Below are 12,246 nucleotides of genomic sequence, written 5' to 3' on the forward strand. Positions count from 1 at the left end.
AGGCCTGTAAGCTTTTGCTGCTTCACTGATTTTTATTGCCGTACAAAATGATAACTGGAAACTATACAGAACAAGGCAAATTAAGAATCTATTGGGGGGAAAATGCAATTGGAAATGAACATCCTTCTGGAAGCTACATTCACGAGCCAAATGCCTTGTGAGATTTTATCTTCCATGCACAATGTGATGATATTCCTGTGCATATATGGTTAAATTAATTTTCCCTTATCAGCATAAAAATGTAGCTGGCCAAAATAGATTAGAACTGCATAATATGTTGGATCACATTTTATTTAGGTGGAGAAGAGGAAAATATTTAATTTCAGCCTGGAATGGTATTGAGCAGAATAAATGATTGAGTTCAAACAAAGAGATCATGCTTCCCGGGTTTTTTTAATTTTGTTGTATGAATGAAATGATCTATAAATTCATGACGAGATGATGATTTTCTCAGTTGCAGAACAGTGAAAAGAAAATAAAATTATTTCTCTGTGGTCAGCGACTTCTGATCCCACTGGAGTCCAGGTTCACTCTTTGAAGAATTATTCAGTTTCTTGGGGTTCAGTCAGTCAGTTTGTGCAGTTTGAGGCTAAGGTGGGGTGAGGCGGTCTGTGTCCTGCAGGATTGTCCTGTAAATGAACTAATCTTCTAAATAACTACAAAATGCTTGTGCCTGATAATGAAACCCAGCTAGGTCCACAGACGATAAGCAGTTGACTTCAAACCAGCCCAGTCCAATTGCACTATTAACCTGCCATTTGCTAGTAAGATTATATTTGCCTTTTTTAGCAGTAGTTTCAGTTCCCCTGTAACTACTCTGAGCAAGTGGCATCAGGGCCATTGACACACGCAGCAGCCCTTGGGGCCCCAAGGATGCTGTCCCCCGTACCCAGCCTCACTGAAACTCGTGAAATGGAAGACCAGTTTGTTGTGTGTTAGAAAAAACAGTAGGAGAAGGGTGGTATTTTTGTTTGTTCATTTTCTAATTCTGTCATTTTAGTCCTCCTTGTCATGTAAGTGTTTCTTGAGGTTGGTCAGTTTTTACTTTTTTTTTTCTTCAGTCACAATGCTATGGAGAATTATTCAGCCTTCAGCTATTTTTTATGAAGATGACATCTAGCGTGTGCCTGTTTCAATGACAAAAAACCCTTCAAAGACAGGCAAATATCTGCTGTAGAAGGAGATTTATTTTGATGGCTACTTCTAGTTTCAGCCATGTAGATATATTTTAATCCAAAATTCAAACATTATCGAATTGAACTAGTGATCATTTAACCTTAAGATGAGATGTAGTTGCTTATTTTTTATTTAATTGCTTATTTTTGATGTTAGGTATTTTGCTGTACTTCTTCAATATACCACATTCAATTTCGACCTGTTTTTACTCAGTTTTTAAGTAGACGGTATTTTGTGTGCTGTGCTAAACATTTTTGCCAATGTGCCAGGACTCACTTCTCTCTATATCCTGCATGGTAGAAGCCTCCTCATGGCAGGCTGCATTGCATAAGTCCCTCAGAGGCTGATGCACTGCTCTCACATGCCTGAGTTTCCCATGGACCTGAATGGAAATCTCAGTTGTTTGGGAGCTTGGGAGCTAATCTCTGTTCACAGCACTTAATTAGGATGGAAAATAGCTTCTTCAAACAGCATTTATTAGGACAGATTTATTCTGTTCATTATGCAGTGGTTCATGGAGTACTATGGGTGAATGGAGCCTCCTGAAGAAATACACATCCTGCTGTATACATAATGGAAAACAGATGCATTTTCTCTACAAGTTGAAATGCCATCTCCATGCTAGACCGTCAAAACAGTGGTAAGATGTCTTTGCTGTCATCAAAGAGCTGACCCAGTTGCTATTTGAGGAGATGGACGTTAAATGGCTTAATGAAGGGAAATGATTCTTTCAGAATGTGGGATTTTGTTGAAACCATAGAGGGAGTAGATACCACTTCTCTAGAAATTGTTAGACTAGGCTGTGTCTATTAAACAGAAGAATTTGGCTTAATAAACCATATAAGCTAAGAACAATGAAATTGAAGTTTGTCCACTGTAATTTTGGTTTCAGAAGTTTTGTGTATCATAATTAAAACTGTTCATAGCTTCTTATACTCCACACCAGAAGTCTCGTGTGCCCAACAGTGCACCTGGCTCTTGGTTTTTTTACAATTGTATCAACTGGTTTTGTGAAAAACATTCCCTTTCCTTGCAGAGCTCACTTATATCTACAGACCACCATGTTTCTAAGAAACAGTTGCACCTTCTTAATTGAGGCACATCCTAATTTGGCAACCTGATGAAATGAGAGACATTGAAATAAACAGTAAATAATGCTAATTTACTAGGTACCTGTCACCTGATTTTACCAGTAATTGCAATGTCTTTGGGTAAATTTACTAAACTAAATCTTGTTGAAATAATTGTCAAAATAAATTATGAAGTTTGAGTTCTTTGTGATACAAATCAGATGTTTTAAACAGCCAACACTTATGTTAGCAGAATTTTAAATGTCAGTTTCAATGCATAGTCCCTGTATTTTAGGGAGGAGAAATAGGGAAGATGAATCTTCAAGGCACCAAAGATCTAGTATATAAAAGTAGAGTTCATTTTAAAAAATGAATTCATAGAAAAAACTGGAAAAAATCCCCACTGTTCCCCCTCCACCCCCTGGCCTACCCCCAAGTGGAGAGTGGAAGTGGCAGCTATTGTGGTAAAACATTCCTTGGGCTGTCTGTGTTGGAGGAAATGAAAAACCATTAAACGGATAATAGAATAAAAGTGCAATGAGATGTTCAGAGAATCCATCAATAAAAGGATGGCAAGCAATTGCTAAAGACAGCCCTTTCTAAGTGTAGCTTTATTGCCAGAGGATGGAAAATTGAGAGTGAATTTGCAAACAATTGAATTCATGGTAATGGCATATAAGCGTATTGTACCACCAAAGCAAAGCACAGAGCAAATATAAAAGACAAAAGACACCAATGTCCCATGGAAACCCATGTGTTTCGCCTATTATCTCTTGGTACTGGAAACTGTAATATTCTGATATTAAAATCAAATACATTACAAAATGCATTAGGAGGCAGTGACTGGGTGATATTCTGCTCTGTGTCTGCTTTAAGGTGAGTTGCTGGCCTAAAAGCAATTCAGGATATGAGCAATGAGGAGCTTGCTCCTATGTACTCAAGGTAGCTTTGTTTCTTAGCTTCAGTGATACCTGGACAGTCTGATGCTCTTACCTTAGCAGTTTATGGGTAAATTACCTCAGGACAATTTAAGTCAATTTGAATTTTGATCCTATTTGAAAATGTGCTGTCACTAGGTCTATTGAACCAGCAGACGTGACTGCTAAATGACAGGCAGGAAGAAAATAATTAACTGATGGGCTCAGAGATGAAACCTCCCAATAACCAGATAAACTGGAAAGGGGAAAAACAACTTCTGCCGCAGGTCACAGCTATCTCTTCTGGACAAAGCCCCAGAAAAGCCTGACAGTGCTAAAACTCTGTGGTTGAAAAACCACAGGCACCAGGAAACTTAAGCTTCGAGACAGCTTGCGCTTGGCGGGCAGGCCAGTGTTGAGGGAGAGATGGGGAAGGCTTTCCTGTAAGGCATGTTTTGATTTTTCTGTGCAAGAAATGGCTAGCACGTTTTCAAAGTGGATATTTATGTGTGGGTTTGGTTTTTCTTTTACTCCATGTCCTCACCTCGCATTGCCAGCAGCCTGCTTCAGCAGTCATGCCTCCCCTGGTGACCACGGGGGCTCGGGTGTCCCTGTTCCTGCCCTGTCCCCGTCTAACCAACCCCACTGCAGTACTGCTGGCTAGGCCAGGGAAATGACCCAGCTTTAAAGGCAACCTGGGGTTTTTTAATTGTTTTGTTTTTTGATGTGTAGTCCCTGCCACTGCCAAGCACAGCCAGCGAGAGGATGCTGATGGGATTTAGCAGGATGGGAGCAGGCACCTGGGTCAACCCTCTTTTCCCCCTTTGACACCCCTTACCAACGATGTGCAGGTGGTGAGGAGCAGCACTCTGCTGCTGTCTCTCCCTGCCAAGCCAGGCGTGTGGCTCACGGTGGCACAAGGTTGTGGGCGGGCTGCCAGCCTGCGTCCGCTCCCACTGCCTTTGCCTTTCAGGTGGATGGTCTTTCACCAGTGACCCAACAGCAGGCACCATGTGTTTGGGTGTCTCTGTGGATAGGGCAGCGGGCATTGATGATGTTACATGACTGCAATGCTACCCCTTGCTGAGTTCTGGAGATAATTCTCTGCAAAGCACTGAGGGGATGGAGGGTTTGCTAGATTTATCGTCTGTAGAGTTGGGGTGGAGAATAGTGCTTGGAAACAGAACAAATGGGAATAAAATAAATCAGGTCAGTACATGTCATTCAGGGGTATCTGCTCTCCCTGAGATGGGCATAGGCAGAGCTGAGCCTAAGTTCAGCTAAACTGATTTTTCTGTAAGTCCTCTGCAGAGACTGAACCTGTAAACAAGCCTCCCATACTTGGTCCTAGCTTGGAGGAACAGAAGGTCAAAACCATCTTTGTAAAGAACAACATTAATAATTACAAATCTAATTTCTAAGAATTACTCCCCAGACCTCAATAACAAACACCAAAGATGGAAGATGGAGAGTTTTGAAAATGGTAGAGTTGCCATAAGGTATCCATCCAGCCATGAGATACCCACTGGCTTTCAAAACAGTATGGGACAAGGACAGCCCAAAGAAATTAACTGGAGAAATGAAAGTAAGTTGCAGCAGCTTCTCAGCCTGGCCCCACGGAGAGCAGAGCTCGGACAATGTCACTAAGCGTGAACAAAAATGTGAGAGCAGCCAGCTGATGGCCGTACTGTCAGGCAAAATATCTCTAACCCAAGCCTCTGTTTTAAAGATAAAGCCTTGAATGTTAATGACTTGGGCTGTGGCACAGCCTTGTGTCTCTTTCCCTGAAAACATTTCCTAAAAATCTAATTAGCATGTATTACAGTGTTGCTGTTATTAATGACTCTACCTTTCCTGAAGTAAAATATTTCTGATTTATGGGATTTTTTTTTTGTTTTACACAGTTTCACCTGAAGCATAACAATTGCTATATCTCTGGAAAACCCATAAATAATAGTGGCACAGCAATGTGAGTTCTGTTGAAAGATTTAAGCCTGTCATTCCAAGAAGTGTAGTTGTCCTGGCAGCAAACAAGGATTTAAATACCTTTGAGACATTTGCCTTTAATTGTGGAGGAATGGCATCACCAGCTGCAAAAATGTTTAACACTCAGAAATGCTCATCTTACTCATTAGCATCTTGTTGAGGAACTGATTACAAAGCTGAGGGTTGGAGGGGTATGTGTAGCATGGCTGCCTTGGCAGGGGAGCAAGCAGAGCCATGTGGGTTCAGCTGAGCCTGGCCTCAGGAGGTCTCTGGGACCTCCAAATAGTTTATTTCTTTGAGTAGCTAAAGGTCTGCAGTGTGGTAACATAATGTTAGAGGCAGCAACTATCTGTACCCTAGATGAGAGGGGAAAAGTTCAAGGGTAGTCACAAACCTGATAAAGCTAGGGAGCAACTGTGGGGGCATTGAGGGCTGGGATGGAGCCTGGTGGTGTCCCTTCATAGGGCACAATGATTCATAGAATGGTTTGGGTTGGAAGGGACCTTAAAGACCATCCAGTTCCAGCCCCCCTGCCATGGGCAGGGACACCTTCCACTAGACCAGGTTGCTCAAAGCCCCGTCCAACCTGGCCTTGAACACTGCCAGGGAGGGGGCAGCCACAGCTTCTCTGGGTAACCTGTGCCAGTGTCTCACCACCCTCACAGGGAAGAATTTCTTCCTTAGATCTAACCTAAATCTACCCTCTTTCAGTTTAAAACTGTTACCCCTCATCCTATCTCCACACTCCCTGATCAAGAGTCCCTCCCCACCTTTCCTGTAGCCCCCTTTAAGTACTGGAAGGCCGCTCTAAGGTCTCCCTGGAGCCTTCTCTTCTCCAGCTGAACAATCCCAACTCTCTCAGCCTGTCCTTACAGGGGAGGTGCTCCAGCCCCTGATCATCTTCGTAGCCCTTCTCTGAACCCACTTGAGCAAGTCCATGTTCCTTTTACGTTGGGGGCCCCAGAGCTGGACTCAGTACTCCAGGTGGGGTCTCACAAGAGTGGAGTAGAGGGGGAGAATCACCTCCCTTGAGCTGGGAGGGATTTGGATCCCATGACATGGAATTTGGAATCAACGACCTGAATTGGGGTCATGTTGCTTCCCCCATCTTCATCTTAGACATCCAGGAGTTTGATGCATCTGATGCTGGTGCCTCAGGAGCAGCCTTGTAAGTGCAACAGAGTGCATGGGGAGTGGGGAAGAGATATTTTGGTTTCAGCCAGAGCAACTCAAGATCTGTACTCTGTTTTTCTGTACCACCAGAGATCTTGTGATAAAAAATGTATACCTGGAAAAAAACTTTTTATAAAAATTCCTTTTTCCCAAATTACTTTTTACCTTAGGAAAAAATTGGGTGGCCCTGTCTATGTTTTTTGAAAAGCCACAACAGAAGTTAACATGGATAAAATCTTCATGACTGTGTCGCCTCTCTAATTATGAATGCTTCAAAACTTGTTTGTCAGAAAGCTGTGCTGGACTTTCCAAGCACTGATATGCAGCCACAGCTGCTGCATTCTCCCCAGGAGCCGCCTCTCCCACCAGTCACTACCAGCACAGCGGCAGTTTGACGAGCTCTGCCAAGTCTGGCTGCTTGAAATCACCACCTAGTCATAACGAGTGCTCAGCGGGCTGTCCTTGCCCCTTCTGCCTCTTCCTATGCCCCAGCCAGGAATCCTAATTTACTCAGCTGTCTTTAAGCACAGGTCTGATTCGGTATTGTATTTGTCACCCCCAACTTTCTTGATTCAAGTAGAATGGCTGAAAAGTAGCACACATGGGGTCCAGCAATGTAGAAATGCCTGTCTAAAGGCTGGATTTGGGCTCTCCTTTTACATAAATTAAATAAATTCTAAGTTCTTCACAGAGGGAACTGTGTGTTTCCTTGTCAATCACCATCTTCTGCCAAGTGCTCAGCTTTCATTCTGTGTCTGTTCACCATCAGCCCTGTCTTCAATTTATTCCATATAAATTGAGATGCTGTAATTGGACTTCTCCAAGTCTGCACAGCCTTGTCTTAAAGTACCCCAAATGTCTCATCCAGGCTTCGATTACTCCTCTGACGGACTACAGGCATCCTGCTTGTCTGTTTATTAGGCAGCTTCTTATCTCAGTTGTAGTCTTAAGAAACTACATCATTTCAGTTGCACAGCTCCAGTAATTAGGCTTCCTGCTTTTCTGGTCTGGCTGGTTCTATCTGAGCCTATATAAAGAGAGCAGAAGAAAGAGGTGTAGGAAGGAAAATGTTACCACTGGTTGCAGTCAACAGTATAAGGTAAGAACCCTGGTCATACACATCGGATGCTGAATCCTGTAAAGCTGGGCCATTGAGCAAACCAAAAAGGTGCTAACACAAGGCCAAAGACCAAAAAGATGAATAAGGTAAGATAAATTAGATTACCTTTTCACAAAAACTTCTTATTACCTTTTTCCATTGTCAACCCGTACCAATTACACGTTCACTGGGAAGATGAGCTTGACTTGGGGTTGCAGATATACATCTGAATCTTCACCAAATGGCAACATGCACCTAACAGGCTGCTAAAGTACAAATACTCTGAATTTTCAGCTGCAATAATACCTGAAGTTAGGAAAAGATTGAGAATTTATAAATGACATCCCCTAGAGAAGGGAGCCTGTCTTGAATGCATTTGAAGGCTCTGAAAATTAGAAATGTTTTAATCATGTATTCCCACTGGTGAGCACACATAACAGCAACAAATATTTATCCAGAGGGATGAATGCAAGAATCAGTTTTGGCCTTAAGCTGTCACCACTCCTAGCCAGTCATATATTTCACTGGTGGGTCTTGCTGACATGCTGTCTTCCTTGCTGAGAGCATCGGGGTGTCTCCAGCTGCTTGCCAGCCCTTCCTTCTCTTCACTGGGTTGCTCCCAGTCACTCGTCAGGCTGTGCCAAGTACATCGGCCACCAGAGCCTGTCCATCTGTTAGCCTTTCACAGGGCAACAATTTGGGGTTTCTTTTCTGGAGGTCAGCAGTACTGCCAGGATCTTGTATGACGTGATGCACTACAGGAGCCTGACAAAAGGTTAAATCAGACAGTTGCCTGGCACCACTTTAATTACTCAGTAGGACAGTGCAGGATACTGCCTGACAGTTCTGCTTCTCATTTAGCTGCCCTTAAATGTTGTTCAGGCAGGAAGGAGTTTTAATAAATTATTGCCAAGCAAGGAGCATGGATATAGTGCTGTGTCATGGAACAGGACACTTTTAAACTAATTTCAGTCTTTCTGGGTCACAGTTCAGCTTCTTTCCTTTAAATTCCTGAAAGGGAATTCAATCTACACTCAGTGTTAAGAGTGAGTTTTTTTCCCCTTTGGCAGAGCCTTGAATGCTTTCATTTTTCAAATAGAGAGGCTGATCCCATAACTCAGATGAGGAAGCTGCCTCATAGGCATGACACAGATCAACAGGGGAAACTGGCCTTTATGTTCAGAGTCTGAGACCCAAAAAGTGTCACTTGCATACTTAGCTTCTGTCCTCTTGACAAGTAACTGGTTTGTGTAGTAAGATTAACTACAGCCAACACCATTTTAAGGCTAAATCCTGAAAAAGTCTGGAAGAAGACAGATGAAGTTCAGTTGTAAAAAATGCAGTGGGATATTATGGAAGGGCTTTCTGAGGATGATGATTGTCTTGGCAGCAAAACTGCATCAAGGCTAAGTTGTCAGAACAATTTCAGTGCAAGTTTTTGGTGCCCGCTTTCCAGCTGAAAAAAATGCACACGTGCTAGCAAGCTTTTTCAGAAAACTGGGCACTTAAAATTGTCTGAGAATTACATAGTTATGGATTAAACTATACAGGCACAAAAAGTTTTCTTCAACTGATTTTTTTATGCAAAGAGTAGGGCCTGTGGGTGCCTGTTGAGCTTTCTTGCTTGAGAGTCTCAGGAGACTTTGACGGTGAAAGGTGATGCTAGAGGTGCCCTACCCAGCCTTCCTCTCTGCTCCAAAGCAAGAGCGCTAGCCTTGGCATGCAAACTAGTAGCTTTTAAAAAACCATAACATCAGCTGCATAATTCAGAGCCCTTTCTATTACTGGCATCTCTATAATGTATCTCAGGAAGGACTGGCAGGATGTGGGGTCTCAAATGCCTGAAAAACAAGGGGGCCGGGAAAAGCCCTGGTATTGCTGGCCAGAGGAAAAAGTTGTTTGCATGTGGCAGCAGCCAAACATGCTCCATGCAGCTTGTTCACAGCAGCCTGGCAGGCAGAGCAGCAGCCCTGCTTCTTAACCTTTCTCTGGGTTTACTGCTTTGCCCATGAAATTAATAAGATTTGTCATAAAAAATATGCACATTGACCATCTGTGTTAATAATTGACTTAACGAGGATCTAACCGCCTCTAGCCCATCCCAGAGAAGTTAATTGAGGGGATTGTGTTTATAATCTGCCTTGAGAGTCCTAATCTTCTGTTCCAGTGTTGCCAAGCCACGGATTGATTGATTGATTTTGGTCTCTTGGAGTAAAATAACAAGCTCCTGAGACAGACTTTGGCAGTTTCCCAAAGAGAAAGTACATGGCATGGGGAACCAGGAGGAAAAAAAAAAAAAAAAATAGGCTTTTTCGTGGTGTTTAAATGTGGGTTGCTAGAGCCTGCTTCATAGAAAATGTGAACTAGTAAATATTGAGCTCTTAGCGATGCCTTAGGTCCTATGAAAAAGCTGTTGTTATCAGGGAACTTGTGTCTGCATAGACGATGGGTGGCGAAGTTTTTTCTGAGAATTGGTGTGAGGTGCTTAAATAACAAAATAAAACGGGAGGTCATCCCTGCCTTTTGAGGGGTGACAGGTGAGGTCTTACAGAGGTAACTCTCTCGAATGTCTGGGGATCTCCTCTCCAGAGGAACTGCCCCACTACTTGAGCTACTGCATGAGGAGCAGGTCAGGGGGTAGCAAAACATGCTTCTGGTGAGAGAAGGAAAGGTCACCCTTAGAGAAAGACTTCTGGGAACTGCCACTGCAACTGAAAAATGGAAAATTGCAGGAAAACATGCTGGAGAGATTGTCAGGAGATCTAATTCTTAATTTTGTGCCAAAGTCAGAGTAACTGCAGCTAATCTATTTTTTGGTTAATATTTTTTGTAGGTAGTAATTCTAAGCATAAGATAGCTAGTATACTTGCTCTGTTCAGTATTTTGAAACAGCAGATTGGTTCCCTGGAAAAAATCCTAGTTCTTTCCTGTGGGCAACTAGTGTATGATGTAAGCACCGATCCCATAAAGCTGGGCATGTACTTTTTCTCTTCAGGAAAAGTGAGCAACCCACTCTAGGATTCAAAGAAATTTTGCACTCAGTGTTTTCAGACACAGGCAACATCCACACTGGTATAATAAAACATTTCTTCTGGGTGAACAGACCACATCCATAGACAGCTTCTTTCACTTTTTGTTTCATATATGTGGTGTTAAGTGTTTCTACTGTTCAAACCACTGAACTATATATGAATTTTCTTTGAACTTACATTTCTTTCATTATCCACCTTGTTCTCTTCAGCTTCCTGGGAACCAGAGCCAGTGCAGGAAGCCTGCCAGGAAAGTCCAATATTTGAGGGTGATATGAGATTACAGCCCAAATCTAATAAGGATAGATTAGTTTTATTTCCCATTTAGACACAAGCATTGCTAGTAGAACAACATATTAAATCAGACTTCTAAAACTGTACCTGTACTCTGAGCAGGTGGTCAGCTGTACTGATCCCCAGACCTGGTGCTTTATTCTGCATCCTGAAATACCACAGCCAAGACTTTCCAGAAGCCCTGCAAGCCAAATGCGTCTCTGGTGTATTCAGGTAAATCACTGAAATGAGCCTGAAATTATTTTGATTCAGCCTCCTGCAAACAGATCTATGGCACTTCTAAACTTCTTTTCTCATGCAACTCTGTGGTGAGATTTTTTTTCCCTCCTTGACAAGCTCTTTGCTGCACAGTAGCATCTGTTAGAGAAATACACCATGTGATTCAGTGCAATTTTAAAGGGAGATAGGATGACTGGTAATGGCTGCGGCTGCCTTAGTTTGCATGATGTTTACTGCTTTGGCTGCTGTGCAGCTGAGCAGGGGGTAGGGGAGGGAAGTGTCTTCTGGAGACTCTGATTCACAACAAGTCAACTTGGTTCAGTTCTGTAATGAGAGATTTTTTCCTTATTTGCAATTAAAATGTCAAATAACATTAGAAGTATTTGATTTGTGCTCAGTCACAGTGCAATCCTCCAGCTTACTGACTTTAAGGAAAGTCTTGCAAGATGCTTCTTTTTTTTAATCCAATTACAGTAACAGACTGAAATTAATTTACTGAATCATTGATTTTTCCAATGGGCAGAAGGTGGCTTCAGCCTTTTGGGAAGCAAGGCTTGGGGAACACAAGCAGCTTCCCTTGTCTACCCAGCCGTGCTCTTTTTGGGACCCACAGTCTGGATGTGCCCAGGTGCCACCCATCGATTTGGGCAGTGCTCTGGTTAGGCTCTTAAACCCACTGAGCCGCTGCATATTCATTTCGAAAATGGAGGCAATCATGCAAAATAGAAGTTAACTGCTCTGGTAGAGGTCTCAGATGATTTCATTTCCATTAGCAGCATTGCTAAACTTAATCAGCTGTGGAGAAGTTAAAGCATAACCTCATTTCAGGCGGGAGGAAGAGCGGTGTTCAGTTGACTGGTGCCTGTAGGTCACGATCAGGCTTCCGGGAGCGGGTAGGTCACACATCAGTGACAGGGATGGAAATAGTATCTAGAACAACAGGGTTCAACCTGGGAGGAGGGCTGGAGGAGGTGACTATCAACCTACTCTTGATTCACAACTAAAACTCCAGTCCAGGTGACACTCTGGACCAATTTTCATGACAAGATTGTCCTTCCTCCACTTTGGACAACGAATGTGTGATCAGTGACTCTTTTAAATCCCCGCTAGTTAGGATATGATGTTATACTGAAACAAGAAGCGGCAGTGCAGGCCTTTCCTGGTATTGCTTCAGGAGGTGACAGTCTCAGCTAGAAACTGAACATCTATTTTACATAGGCAGTGACCCTTACAAGCCAAGCAAAATTAGAAATCTTTCTTAATTTTAGTGGTGGCTGAAACTT

The sequence above is a fragment of the Strix uralensis genome, chromosome 2 (genome assembly GCF_047716275.1).
Source record: "Strix uralensis isolate ZFMK-TIS-50842 chromosome 2, bStrUra1, whole genome shotgun sequence".
NCBI lineage: Eukaryota > Metazoa > Chordata > Aves > Strigiformes > Strigidae > Strix > Strix uralensis.